Source organism: Carcharodon carcharias, chromosome 25, assembly GCF_017639515.1.
Source record: "Carcharodon carcharias isolate sCarCar2 chromosome 25, sCarCar2.pri, whole genome shotgun sequence".
NCBI classification, from domain to species: Eukaryota; Metazoa; Chordata; class Chondrichthyes; order Lamniformes; family Lamnidae; genus Carcharodon; species Carcharodon carcharias.
The window spans coordinates 6773072-6789101 of record NC_054491.1 but is presented as its reverse complement, the minus strand read 5'-3'; positions in this window follow the sequence as shown (position 1 = coordinate 6789101).

Sequence of the window (16030 nt, the reverse complement as noted above, 5' to 3'; positions counted from 1 at the left end):
TCTGCAGTGGTCAACAGGATATTTGATAGGGTCTGTTCCCTTTTTTAATTGTTTGCTCTCACCCCCTACCTCTGAATTTCCTGCCCTGTCATTTCACCCACCCAGCACCAGTCTCTACATTCGCCAAATCGTCTTGATGCGTTTGTAAGCTATGGAATAATCTTATCAGCAAGGCCATCTTTCCCTCTCCTCTACTTTTTGGCGATGATTGCCAACACATCTCCAATTTGGCCTTGGACCTTAAGTTTCTCTTGTCACCTTAGCAAGAGGTTCAAAAGCTGCACATTCACCTCCTGTCAGAACACTGTCCAGTGTGTCAAAACACTCTGAGCTAGCACTTTTCATGTACTTCCTCCAACCTAAATACTGTATCCAAAACACAGTGTGGCCTCCTCTACACTGGGGAACCAACCACTGATTGTGAGCACCTTGCCATATACATCCACTCTGCCTATAATTATGAGAATGAGCTCATCACTTTAATACCCCTCCTATTTCGACTTTGACCCCAGTCTTTGGAATAGTTTATAATGCTAACGAACTGCAACACAAGCTTCAAGAACAGTATCTTTACTTATTCCTAAGCACTTTGCCACATTGAACATTGCATTGAGTAACCAAGACTTCATATATTTTACTTAAAAACATCAGAGGTGCTAGTAGAAGTGTTAGTCCAGGAAGAGGGAAGGGGAAGCTGCTATTGAAGGTTATTTTCATCTTCATCAGAACACATAGTCCTGGCAGAAGTGTCTACAACCATTGTGTTTACCAGTCCTCCCCTCCCTGAGCTAGCATACCACCCTGACCTGCTCATCAGATTTGCACTTTTATTTCGCCCAACCAACACATTTTTACTTGTGCTTCTCCTATTACCTTAACTATTTACACGTTTGTTTCCCTGCCTAATTTCTTTAATGCTGTTCTCTATCATCTGATGTAGGGGAAATTCTCAAACTTCTAACAACCATTTAATCCAAGCAGGTTACAAGTCATTCCACTAATCCTTGCGCCTGATTTCCCCCTTCTCTTTTTCAATTTCCAAAATGCTCAATATTTCAAGTTGCAGTTTGCAAGGGGCCACCTTGAGTGTTCCCACCACAGATACTAAATGTCCTACTGCATATTTCCATATATTTAATACAAAATGTGAATTAAATCTAGTTTTTCCCAAGTTTCTCATCTAACTAGATATTTCCATTCCTGGTATCATTCCAGCAGGTCTCATTTGCATTCCCTTTCCATAAATTGGTGCCCAGGACCCAAACATCACTTCAACTGTGGCCCCAAAATGAAATCACTCCTTACCTTTGCATTGAATATCCCCTTGACATAAAACCTAGCATGGCCTGTCTCCTTTTAATGCCTTTGCATCTGCATTCCTGATCACAACTATCTACACCTATGCAGCCCAGCTACGAGGAGCCGGAAAAAGCTATTTGCATTAGCCAGGCACTTTTGATTATTAAAGCAATAGTCGTCTAGGATCACTGCTGAATTCTGGTCCAATGCTTTATTTTTCTTTTCTCCTGCTATGGCAGAACTTTGTGGTTATTGAGTCTCTGATTAAAGATAGAATATCTCAAAAATAACAGGAAAAAAAAAACATCAAAATTGGCTTACTGCCAAGAAACTGCAAGGTTCCTTCTCAGATAGTTTAAGAATTTCTCAACAGAGCAGTTTGTAGCCTTCATCAACCTGGAGATCAACAACTGTAGCCAATTATTTATCTCCAGGCTGATGGAGACCTTGGTTAATTATTTTTTTTACTGACACTATCATTTTCACTCTACCTGAGCTACAGAATAGTAAATGTGTTATTTTACTGCAGCAGTCAGTCACGGGTTTGTGTTTGCAATTTATTTTGTGATTTATGACAATAATGTTTTTTTTTATTTGGTGTGTGTATAAATCCATCTTATGGCCAGCCTGCAATTCCAAGGCAGCCTGGTAGTCTATTTTTTATGCATAAAATAAATGAACCATATTCAGCAGAGTTAAAATGTTTGCTTGCATTATGATTATGTATTTTGAAGGAGAGAAATGTTTTGCTAATTAGACTATAACATTGCATTAGAATTTAAATTGTTTCACAACAATAAATCAAACATTGTCATCACTTTGTGCCTTCAAATAAACATTATAAGTTGCATAATTTAATGCAGCAATCATTAAAAAAGATAAAATTGTCATTTCTTCTATTTTTATAGATTTGTCCCCTTTTTTGCACCCTTGAGGTCTTTTCCAGCTCTAGTTCAGGACTACCATAGCCAAAGCAACATTTTGTTCATTGAATAGGAGCTGTATCCACTAAAGGGCTATTGGTTTAATGTTTCTTGCAGGATATATGTTGGATATGCTGGCTTGGACTAAGAGAAGTATACAATCAAAGGATTTCAGTAATAGATTTTAAGCGCATTAAGTACATGCACTTTGCACTGCAACAGATCCCTGTTAAATGCAACAGATTACAACCAGCAGAAATGACTACTGGAAGAGGTAATCAGAAAGAAAAAAAACACTTGTAGCAGACATCTTTGACTTACATTGGTGATCAGATGTGGTGGTCTTGTGGTGTAGTGGTAGCGTACCTACTTCTGGGTGAGAAGCTCTGGGTACAAACCCTGCTCAGGGTTCAGGTCCCACTTTGGGGTTTGAGGCCATGGAAGATGTGCTCACAACATGGCCAAGCAGGTTGCTTATCAGCCTGTAAATCGTTCCAATGTGGGAGAGTTCCCTAGTCAGCCACATTGCAGAAGGGAATGGCAAGCCACGGCAGAACGTATAAATATATATTGGGGTTTGGAGCTGAAAGACATGATGAGGAGAACCATACCACAAGACTGTTTAGAACCAAAGGTAAGTATGGGGAAAATTTGGATCTATCTAATTGGAGTGTTATACCCAGTGAAGGCAGGTTCCATTCATAATTCCAAGCATAGACTGTGTTCCTGTGGAAGCTTCTGGAATTGTCTTTTTTATTTTAAAATGAAAACTCTCAATGGTGGCTAAGATGGCTGCCAAAAGGTCAGGTGACTTTTGCTTATTCAACAGACTATCTCAAGCTTTAGGAAGGTTTTAATTGAATCTAAATGTAATAAATGTGAATTTTAATTGTAGTCTACTGCATTCGCTGCTCCCAATGCGGTTTCCTCTACATTGGAGAGACCAAACGCAGACTGGGTGACCGCTTTGCAGAACACCTTCGCTCTGTCCGCAAGCATGACCCAGACCTCCCTGCCGCTTGCCATTTCAACACTCCACCCTGCTCTCTTGCCCACATGTCCGTCCTTGGCTTGCTGCAATGTTCCAGTGAAGCTCAACGCAAACTGGAGGAACAGCACCTCATCTTCCGACTAGGCACTTTACAGACTTCTGGACTTAATATTGTGTTCAACAATTTTAGACCATAAACTCTCTCCTCCATCCCCACCCCCCTTTCTGATCCCCCCCTCCTTTTCCAATAATTTATAATTTTTTTACAAATGTATTTTTCTTTTCCCTCCTATCTTTAAATTTATTTCGATCTATTGTTTCATCTCCACCTTTTAGCCCATTTCGATCCCTTCCTCCCACCCCACCCCCACTAGGGCCATCTGCCACTAGCTTGTCCTGCTTGCTACCCTTAATGTCACCATTAGCACATCCTTTAGATAATATCACCACTGTCAACACCCCTTTGTCCTTTTGTCTATGACATCTTTGGCAATCTCTTCTTGGCCTCTACCTATCACTGGCCCCCCCATTGAGCTCTACCTGTCCCACCCCCTTCTACCAGTTTATATTTCATCTCATTTCTATATGTCTTAGTTCTGATGAAGGGTCATACGGACTCGAAACGTCACTTGTATCCCTCTCCACAGATGCTGTCAGACTTGCTGAGTTTTTCCAGGTATTTTTGTTTTTGTTCTAGATTTCCAGCATCCGCAGTATTTTGCTTTTAATTTAATTGAATCACCTTGGGTAGGGATGGCTCCCCTTGCAATTTATATGTCCAGAGAGCTCCCCTTTGTGGAAATCACACCTGCTATTTTTCGAAGCATACTCTGAATATGGAATCAATGGACTTTTAGACTTTATGTCTCCAGGTTTGCAATTTAACCAAAGCAAGCTGATGAGAACAGGTATCCACCAGTTAAGTGTGAAAGGCATCTATCTCCTATTGTGTATGGATGCTTTGGACTTCCAAACCATTCAGGTTGGATGATACCAGCATTGGTCATGTAACCAAAACTAGCTTGACATAACGAGTTTTATCTGAAGACTCAGAAAGAACAGGACAGTCTGCAGGAGTCAACTGAAAAGATAGCAGCTATAGAGAAAGACAGTATTAATATTATCTTTGCCTTTTAAGAAGCAGGTAGCTATAATGTGTTTTAAAAGCCTCCCAGCCTGATTCTGGAATGCCAAGTCCATCAGTAAAGAAATTGGACCTCCTGATATGAAAGCCACAAGTGTTTCATGACCTGCTGAATATTTATCTCTTTGAGGGAGATCCTGCAACAATCCCGATATTTACCTTCAGCTATTTGAACCCATCTAAACAACTCAAGAGTGGACTCAGACCCAAAAAGATTGTTTTCCTACAACGTGCTAGACACATGAACTGTTAACTGTTCTTTTTGTTTAACACTTGCAGAAGTGCACTATCTCCTTTACCTTTATCTTTGTTGAGTGTTTGGTGTGTGACTAATGTAACATTACCATTTTTCAGGGTGTGTGTGTGAATAAATAATCCTCTTTATTTGAATCTACAGAAAACTGCTGCAGGGTCTTTAAACTGACCACACGCTAAAGGAGGCTTAGACACATATATATTTATTTTTTTAAACACATTGATTAGGGACAGAGAGAAGGGAATTGGGGGTCTCAGTTTATCTCTCCTCTCTTGTCCATAACTAAAAAGGACTAAGAATGAACCATTATTCATCTCTGTTGAAATAAATTTAAAAGTTCAAATGTGAGCAATACAGTGGTGGAAGTGGAGGAGAAATTTCTTCACCCAGATGTGGTGAGCCTGTGGAATTCGTTACCACAGAAAGTAGCTGAGGCCAAAACACTGTATGTTTTCAAGAAGGAGTTAAATATGCTCTTGGGGCGAAAGGGATCAAAGGATATGGGGAGAAAGCGGGAGCAGGCTATTGAGTTGGATGATCAACCATGATCATGATGAATGGCGGAGCAGGCTCGAAGGGCTGAATGGCCTACTCCTGCTCCTAGTTCTATGTTTTAATGTGTCTACCAGGCAGTCATTAAAATTCATGACAGAATAAGAGGGCTAGATTTTCCCAAACCTGTGGAGATGGGATTGGAGACAGGGGAGGGGTCCAGGAAAATTGATGGGCCCCCGTTGGGGTGGGTCCCCAAAGAATTCCTGCCTCTGGGTGGGGGGCTTAGCATGGTAGAGTAGGAACCCTGTCAGCTGCCCACTCCTTGGAGGCTGGCTGCCAAATAAGTCAAATTAAGGCCCCACTTAGGGGATATTTTGTGCCGGTGCAGGTACAATACTGATGCTGAGCACTCCTCCCCACATCACTCCCTGGCATGTGTAGCAGGGTAGGGGGCCACTGGAACCAAAAGCATCTATCCCATTGAAGGAGCCACAGGGATGAAAGACGACAGGCCCTGTCATTAATAGTCCTGCAGAGGGATTTCCCTTCCAACCTGATGGCCTACTGACTTTGGGATTTTTGTAATTTATAATTTCAATGCAGGCAACTGAGTGTGCCTACATGTTGAGGTGCCCTCACTCTCACTTGCCTACCTCGGTAATGCCCATTTCTCCTGGTGGGTGTCAGGAAGATATAATAATTCTCATGGGCAGAATTTAGCCCTTGGCTGGCGGGCTGGCCCCACCAGCTCGGCAGTGGGCGGGCAGCCGAACTCTGCCGCGGAAATGGGACCCACCGCCATTTTGAGTGGGCGGGCCAATTAAGGCCCATCCAGCGGCCTGCCTGACGGGAAGCGCTATGTGCTTCCTGTGTGGGGGGGGGGGCGATGGGGGTGGGGTGGTGGGTGTGGCGGGCGGAGTGAATCCCCAACTATCAATGTCCTGTCTTAGGGAGATTAGTGACAAGTAAGTGAAGTCAAAAAATAGAGACATTTAAAAATTATTAACTTGTCCGCCTCATGCGACAATGTCATGGGACATGTTGATAACAAACTCATAAACTTAATTAAATTTTTACAAAACGGTAATGAAACTTCATCCACTTCATCCCGCCAGTGGATGAAGTTTCATTAATAACCTACAGGCCGCTGGGGCTCCTGGCCTTAAGGTTGGCCGGGCAGGGCAGTTAACTATCTTAATGAGCCTGTCAGTGGCCTTAATTGGCCATTGACAGGTCGGTGGGCAGACAGCTGATTTCGCTGTCCGCCCGCCCTCCTTAAGATTTAAATGGCTCAGGATGACATCGGGGGTTCCGCCCAACATTATCCCGTGCCATTTTCCCCTTGGTGAGCAGGCCCGACCCCAAATCACCGAGGGGAAAATCCTGGCCCATAACGTTATCGGGATGTATTGTAAAATAGTGGTACCTGTGTCTGTATGGGCCTGTGCGTGTGTTTGTATGTGAGATTTAATTGGATTAAAGGCAGCTGAAGGCTTTGATGTGGTAGAGGATGAGCTAGGTTTGAAATGTTAAGTGGTTAAACATAGGTGTCAAGTGATCATTTGCATTTTTAAATATGATTGTTTTGAAAGGAAGGGGTGAGATATTACACCTAGCCAGGTGGAGTTCAGACACAGTGGGCAGCATTTTCCCGTCAGTGAGCAGGATCGGGGCCCACTCACCGAAGTGTAAAATGACGTGCGGTGAAATCCGTGGGCGTTCCCGACATCACCGCGCGTCATTCAGATGTTCAGTCCGGCTGTGTGCCCGCCGACCTGTCAAAGGCCTGTTAAGGCCTGTTAAAAAGTAATTAAAGTAACTAAATGAGCTGCCCGTCCAACCTTAAGGTAGGTGGGCAGGCAAAGAGCCCAGGCGGCCTTGGCATTTTTCAGGAAACTTCATCCACGGGTGGGATGGGACTTCATGAAGGGTTTATTATTTAAAATAAAATATTTTGAAGTAAATAATGAACATGTCCTAGCTCATGTGACAGTTTTACATGAGGGGACATGCCCTTAAAGTTTTTTCCCACCTTTATTCAAATCTCCATAACTTTATCAAATCTCCCTGAAGTACTTCCATGCCTCAGGGAGATCTCTGATCTCCTCCTTGTGCTTGAGTGAAAGAGCGCAGGGAACCACTCAGGGAATCCTCACCCGCTTACACAGGGAGCGCTCAGAGGTTCTGGGTGCCCGTCACAATGGGCGGGCCAATTAAGGCCTGCCCACGTAAAATGGCGGCGTGGACCCAATCGGGAGCGCCGATCGGGTTCGTGCCCGCCCCTGCCCACCCCCACACATCCTCTCTGACGGGCGGAAATTTCTGGCCAGTGTGTTTAATTTTCCCAAAGATTACTGATAAAGCTTAGTGCTCTGAGAGGTTTTTGTTATCAAGAAGGTAAAGTCCAAAGACATTGTGAAACAATAGGAATTTGCATTCAAAAGGGAAAATATGTACAAAGGAGTGAAGGCTGTGTTTAAGTGTAGGTATTTTTAAGGTCTAATAAGTGTGAGCAGCTTTCAGCATCTGTGCCTCGAGCTGCTGTCTTCAAAGAACTGAAGCTAAGAAAACTCATTTTGAAGTTGACTGGTTCAAGGTTTGTCTGTCACCTTACCTGGGTCTTTTATAATCTATGGGCAGAATTTTGGGTGGGCCTGACCCAATCTCCGGCGGACAGGGAGCTGATCCCCGTCAGAGAAGCGGGCCCTGCCACCATTTACATGGGCGGGCCAATTAAGGCCCACCCAGCGTGATGTCCGGTGGGAAGCGCTATGCTTAAGGTTGGACAGGCAAATCCTTTAATTGTTTCAATGATCCTGTCAATGGCCTCAATTGGCCATTGACAAGTCGGCGGGCCCGCGGCTGATTTTGCTGCAGACCCGCCTTCCTGAAAATTTAAATGGGGCGGGATGATGTCGGGGGTTCCCCCCCAATATCATCCCGTGTTGTTTTACACGTGGGTGAGTGGGCCCCACACCCTGCTCGCCGACAGCAAAATTCAGCCCCATGTGTCTCACTGTTGCCTTAACGAAAATGTAACTGGAAGTCAGATTAATTAGGGTATTATGAAGTTATTATAGTGGTAATTGATAGACATATGCATGTTTTAAAATCATTTCTCTTATTAATAAATGTTTAATCTAGTTTTTTAAAAAACCTATAAGACTTGGTGGTCTTATTACTAATGAATATAAGACACGCATCTCAATGTTTATACAAATTGCAAAACAAGTTGTAGTAGTTGTTTCAAGTTTCATTTTGGAATTTGAACAGCTCAGCATTTACCATTGGCTGTGCCATAATAGTGTGGCTGCCGGCCTGACATCACTGTGTCCCGTCTGGTTGGGCCTTCAGCTTTGGGAACTCGCCCGCCACCCTTAATAGGATGGAGAGCAGGGAGGCAGTCAATTAAGACGCTGTCTCTTGGAGCGTTGTGCCTTCTGGGCGCATACTGGCAACATGAGGAGGCTTGGGACCCCCTTACAGGTCCAAAGTCAAGGTTCCGATACCCACCAGGAAATCCAACCCATTGTGTTCTGTGGCTAGGTATAGTCTTACTTGGCAGGAAGTGCATGATTCATTACGTACACTGATTTTAGATTGATGCATTTGGGAAAATTTACATCTCTCTTCCTGCATCTCTAATGTTCCCTTTTCAATAGTTTTGTGCTGCACGGTGGCAGCAGTGTGCACACTATAAAAGCTGTGCTCCAGCAGCTCACCAAGGCTCTTTCAACAACAACTTCCATACCCACTTAGAAGGGCAAGGGCAGCAGGTGACTGGGAACACTACCACCTGTAAGTTCCCCATCAAGTCTTTCACCATTCTGACTTGGAACTATATCACTGTTCCTTCACTCTTGCTGGGTAAAAACCTGGAACTCCCTTCCTAAAACCACTGTGGGTGTACCAGCAACACAACAGTTCAAGAAAGTGGCTCACGACCAAGCTTCCGAAGGCCAATTAGGGATGGGCACCATATGCTTGCCAGTGATGCTCACATCTCATGAAAGAATAAATTTAAAAAAAGACATTGACTTAACTGAAAAAGTCTTTCAAAAAAGTCAAGAGGTTTTCCCGTTCACAGAAGCTGTGTTATCAACACTCAATCCTTTGGCTTGAGAGTTCAAACTTTCATTATTTAAGCCTTCAGAACAAGTTACTCCCAAATTGCTGATTTTATCTACCAAGACTTGACATCTGAACCATTAATTTAGGATTAAGCTTTCTACCACCTCTTCAGCTGTTGGTCAGCTCTTGGGGTTAAGCATAAACCTCCTGTTACTTTCTCTATGAAAATCTGCAATAAAAGTATTTCGGAACAGCTGCCATAAACCATTAATTGTAACGAGTCTTACTTTAATTCTACAAGATTTAAATTAAAAATTAATGTTTTAATTTAGTGAGACAAAATCTGTCTAATGAATATTAAATTATGTGCATTAATGAAATGCAAAGGCCTATTATTTCATTGTGAAAGATTTTATCAAAAGACATGCACTCAATTTGATACACTAACTTTTACTTGAAACAATTGCATTATTCTTTTCATTAAATCTGAAACTATCCAAGGAATGGATATATCATATTGCTTTGTGACTTCTTTTCTATTTCCCTCGCTTCAGTTTAATCGTCTGTATCCCCCATGATATCACTGTTTGTCTAATTGTACTGGTGGACCCATGCATCAATGGTAATGTTGAAGTTTGATGTTCAGCATTGTACTTGATCAATTTGGGTTGGACCTCTTCCTCATACGTTCTCCACTGGAACTCCCCCGACCTGCTAACACTCCCTTAAATTATCTAAGCATGACTGCTTAAATCTCTTCCTGTAGAGATAGTTTGAATCAATCTCAATCCTTTGTTAACAATCCAATGCTCAAGCGTAAATAAAAACAGAAAATATTGGAAATACTCAGCAGCTCAGGCAGCATCTGTAGAGAGGTGTTAACATTTCATGTTGATGACTTTTTAACGGAACACTCAAACTAAATAACCAAAAACAAATGTATTTGAAGCATAAAAAGGCTTGCATTTATACAGCATTTTTTCATGACCACCAGACATCTCAAAGTCAGCCAGTGAAGTAATTTTGAAGTCTAGCCACTGTTGTACTGAAGAAAACACGACAGACAATAGTGCATGGCAACTCTCACACTAACATCTGTGTGATAATTGTTATAATCCTCAGCCAGACTCTGGGTCTTGGGGGGAGATCCGGTTAGGAACAAATAACATTTTGTTTAAAGTAGATAAAGTTCAAGATTCACGAATAAAGTGAACAAACAAAAATAACCTTTACTATACAAGTTCAGAAAGATAAAACAATTTATAATAACTACATTATACTCTAATATTCAGGGTAAGTATGAGGTACATGTGAAGTAATAGGTGACCGTGGTCAGGCACACCACACTGGATGCAACCAAAACAGATTCTATGGATTTCTCAACAACCCATTCAGATGTTTGTCACACTGTGAGCCAACCAATCTCACTGAAACTTTGGGCAGAATTTTGCCCTTGGGATTGCAGACAGCTGACCCCCACCACCGAAACGGGGCCCACCGACATTTTGAGTGGGCGGGCCAATTAGGGCCCACCCAGCAGCCTGCCCAACAGGAAGTGCTATGCGTTTCCTGTGCAGGGTGGGGAGGGAATCCCGACCTGTCAAAGTGCTGACTCAGGGAGATTAGTGACACGGTCAAGAAAGTAAAAAATAGAGAAATAAAAATATTATTAACATGCCCCCCTCATGTGAAAATGTCACACGAGATGGGACATGTTAATAAATATCACATTACGTTTATTAAATTTTTTAAAAAGGAACATGAAACTTCATTCATGTATTATCAGAAGCCCCTGGGGCTCCTGGCTTGCCCGACAACCTTAAGGTTGGACGGGCAGGGCCTTTAATTACTTTAATTAGCCTGTCAATAGCCTCAATTGGCCATTGACAGGTCGGCGGGCGGACAGCTGATTTCGCTGTCTGCTCGCCTTCCTAAAAATGTAAAGGGACCGGGATGGTGTTAGGCGTTCCTCCTGATGTCATCCCGTGTCATTTTCCCATCGGCAAGCGGGCCCCGCCCCTAAATCGCCAACAGGAAAATTCTGGCCTACATCTTTCTCACAAGGGTTTCCAATCTCCACTTCTGAGGATCTCACCTTGGAATTCTCTACAAAAGTCGCTCCTACTCAGATGGCTTAAACAATGATCAGACTGTCATGCAAATATAATACTTTTCATAATATTATTGTGATTTATTGTAATAGAGGGGTTTGGATTAATTTTTCTGTGTGTATGTGTGTGGGGTTGGGGATGGGTGTTGGTATTTAATTGAATTGGAGACAGCTGGTCTGGAGATTTTGGGTTATCAACAAGAACCTAGGTTTGAAATGCTAAATACATTAACATAGCTAAAATTTTAGAATGTGAGGTGTAAGGAAAATTTGTATTTTTAGTTACATTAGAGTAGTTTGAATTTCAAAGAGATGATAAGATGTTACACCTAGCCAGAAGAAGCTAAGACAAATAATGTGTTTTTTTTTTCCCCAAAGGTTACTGATAAAATTAGTACTATGAAAGATTTATATTATGAGAAAAGTAAAGTTGCAAAGATATATTGGAACAATGGAATTTGCATTACAAAGTGAGAACCATGTATAAAGGAGATGAGGCTATGTGTCAGAGGAAAAGGCATTCTAAGATCAACAGTTGTGAAAAGCCTCCAGCCTCTGTGCATAAAGTTGCTGTCAACAGGAACCGAAGCTGAGAAAACTCATTTTGAATGTGACTGTCCAGGGAATTGTGTTGCTTTGCCTGGGTCTGTTTAAATCTATTTGTTTTTACTGTTGCCTTAACAGAGGTGTTACTGGGAGCCAGATTAAGTAGGAGTTTTAGGAGTTATTATAATAGTAATATGTAGACTTGTGTATGTGCTTGAAATCTTATCTTTTGTTAATAAATATTTAATTTAATTTTCTAAAAGCCTCTGAAGTCACGGTAGTCTTATTACCTCTGAATTCACGGCACACATCACAAAATAAAATACAAATTGCAGAACAGCTCTGACCACGTGATCAAGTTTCCATTTTGGATTTGATCTACCTGGCACACATCAGCTGCCATGTCATAATAAATTGGGGGCTTGTCCAGGATATATTTGAAATCCTTTGATTGATTTGAAGTTGGTGAATCTTAAGGTTACGAGTATGAGAGGCGCTTTGAATTCAGGAGTTGTTGTGAGGTATTTTTAAAGTGGTGAGACTGCAAAATGGTTGTATCCATAGCTAATGCTTTGTTGGAAGTAGAAGATAGAACAATGATTGGGTTACAAACTGTATCTAAGGGTACGTTAACAGAATTGGCAGAGAAGTTGCAGTTAAGGTTACTTGTAGGGGCAAATAAAGCAGACATAGTTGAGTTAATAACACAGCATTTAAAACTGGAAGAGATGCTAGACAGACCACATTCTCCAAGGAGTGAGTCAACTGAGTTAGTTAAGACTGAGTTGCAAATGAAGTAACTTGAACATGAAATGAAATGAAAAAACTTGAGCTAGAGGCAGAAGAAAAAGAAAAGGGAAGAGAAAGGACATTCCAATGGGAATTGGCAGAAAAAAAAGGAGATAGAGAAAAGACAGGAATGGGAATTTGAAATGGTAAGTTTAGAAAAGGAAGGAAGAGAGAAGGAAAGAAAAAATTATCAGCTTAAAAGGCTGGATTTTAAAAAGGAGACATCAGGTGCTGAGGAAAGTTCTTATGATGAGAAAACCTTGAACCTAAAACCTAGTGGGAGATGTTTAAGTTTGTGCAAGCTCTTCTGAAGTTTGAGGAAAGCGATATGGAGGCGTTCTTGATTTTCTTTGAGAAGATAGCCAAACAGATGAAATGGCCACAAGAAAACTGGACATTATTGTTACAATCTAGGTTGGTGGGTAGAGCACATGAGCTTTATGCTTCACTGTCAGAAGAAATGTCAGTGAACTATGATGTGGTTAAAAAAAGACTATTTTGAGTGCATTTAATTAGTTCCTGAGGCATACAGGCAGAAATTTAGAAATATGAGGAAAGAACCTGCTCAAACTTATATTGAGTTTGAGAGAGTAAAATAAAGTAATTTTGACCAGAGGATATGGGCATTAAGGATAAAGACAACATATGCAGCTCTTAGAGAAGTAGTTCTTTTGGAAGAATTTAAAGATTCAATTCCTTCAGTAGTGAGAACTCATGTGGAGGAACAGAGGGTTGATTCTGTGAGACAAGCAGCAGAGAGATAGCTGATGATTATGAGTTAGTTCATAGACCTAAACCATTTCTTCACCACCCTTTTAAATCCAAGATGAATAGAAAGTGGGAAGGTGAAATGAAGGTGGGTAGTCAGGGAAGAGGAGCCAGTGGAAATTCCCAGGAAGTTTTTTCTCAGACTAAAAAGGAAGGTGCTGAGGGTAGAAGTGACACTTGAAAATGGAAGTGTTTTCATTGTAATAAAGTTGGGCACACAACATCAGTGTGTCGGAAATTACAGGGAAAATCTATTGAAACTATTCAGATACAGAAATGTTCTGGAAGTAAAAGTACTGTGGGTCCTGAGGTTCAGGCACAGGAAAAACTAATGGTTTGTGTATAGGTAAAACGGGAAGAATCAGTGATAGGTAAAGAAGTGGGAATTTGTTCACAATTTACCCAAGGGAGTTCTGAGGAGCAGGTTGCACGAATGTTTAAAGGTTTTATATGTCTTTCCATGTGTACAAGGTGGAGAAGTTAAAGACATAATTTTTTTTTAGAAACACAGGGGATAGTCAATCCTTACTGCTGTGGGATAGTGATATTTGTCGTTCAGAAGGAGTATTGCCAGCACATATGATAATAAGTGGGGTTCATGGAGATGCTAAACCCATTCCATTGAGGAAGGTAAATTTATAGAGCGGGTGGAAAACAGGTGAGGTGATTGTTGGAGCGGTGAAAAAAATGCCCATTGCAGGGGTTCAGTTTATTTTGGGTATTGCTATAGCTGGTTCACAGATATGGATGATGCCTATAGTAGTTGAACAGGCTGTAGAGGTGTTTTCTACAGAAGTGCTGCAGAAAGAGCATCTTGGATTATTTCCAGATGGTGTGATAACAAAGTCACAGGCTCATAGGTTGGGACAGGAAGTTAAAAGGCAGGGAGAAGGTATTGAAGTTCAATTAGCTGACACTGTTTTTGATAAGATTGTTCAGAAAGAAAGAATGGAGGATAATGCAGCTGAGGTATTTAGCTCAAGGCACTTGGTACAGTTACAGAAAAAGGATACACAAATAAGACAATTATATCAGACAGCTTACTCAGAATAAGTGGCAGAATGTATTCCAGGATGTTATTACCTTAAGGGTAATATTTTAATGAGAAAGTGGTGGCCTTATCATGTTTCAGGAGATGAAAGCTGGAGGGGAAGTGCATCAGATTGTTATACCATTTGGATATAGAAATGAGTTCCTGAGAATAACTCATGAAATTCCAATGGGGGGACATTTAAGAATTAGCAAGACACAGGCAAAAGTACAAAACATTTTTATTGGCCTGAATCGCATAGAGATGTAGTCAAATTCTGTAGAACATGTCACATATGTCAGGTGATAGGGAAACCACAAGCAATGATTAAGCTGGCACCTTCAGATTTCCAGCATTTTAAGAACCTTTTACTAGGGTCATGATTGATTGCGTATGACCCCTCCCTAAAACTAAAGGTGGAAATCAGCACTTACTGACAATAATGAATGTGTCTACAAGGTTTCCTGAAATGATACCTTTAAGAAATATTACAATAAAGAGAATTATGGAAGAGTTGCCTGAATTTGTTTTACCAGTTATGGTTTACCAAAAGAAATACAATCAGATCAGGGTTCAAATTTCATGCCACAGCTGTTTAAGGGAGTAATGAACAGTTTGGGGATAAAGCAGTTTAAGTCAACCGCTTACCGTCCTTGGTCACAAGGGGCTTTGGAAAGATGGCATCAAACTTTAAAAACTATGATGAGAGCGTACGGTCAGGACTATCGACAGGGTTAAAATAGGGGAGTTCCAATCTTGTTATTTGCTATTAAGGATATGCCTAATGCATCAACGGTTTTAGTCCTTTTGAACTAGTCTATGGTCATGAGGTAAGGGGGTCACTGAAATTGATTCATGAGAAATTCGTAGGTCAAAATTGAGAAATGACTCTCCTGGATTATGTATCAAACTTCTGAGGAAGATTGGACAGAGCACATGAGTTGGCTAGGGAATATTTAAAGATATTGCAGTAAGTAATGAAACTGAAAGCAGACAGGAAAGTTACAGCTCATAGTTTTGTTGCTGGGGAGAAAGTGCTAGTTCTGTTACTAATACTGGGTGACTTGTTCAAGGTAAAGTTTAGCAGGCCTTACATGATTGAAAAGAAACTGAATTAAGTAAATTATTTAATAAATACTCCAGATGGAAGAAAGAAGCAGAGGATGTGTCATGTGAATATGCTTAAAAGTACTTTGACAGGGAAGAGGACCAAAAGGAGATATTAATTGTGGTAGATAAGTAAAAAGAGGTAGAAATGAAGGATTCTGAAATTGATTTTCCTCTAATCAAATTGGATAATGAGGGTATACTTGAAAACTTAAATGTAATTTTGAGTTACCTTCCAGACAAGTGTAAAAGTGGTTTGGAGAAGCTATTGCAGTCACACAAAGCTACTTGTGGGAATAAGTTGGGGAGGGCAAATTTCGCTATACATGATGTGTGTATAGAGGTTTCATCTTCAATAAGGCAACACCCTTATATATTAAATCCTGCAAAGTTATTGAAAGCATAGAAAGAAATTGAATTCATGCTTCAAAATGACATCATTGAGTCTAATTGCAGTAACTGGAATTCACCTATTGTGATGGTACTGAAACCTGATAGAAC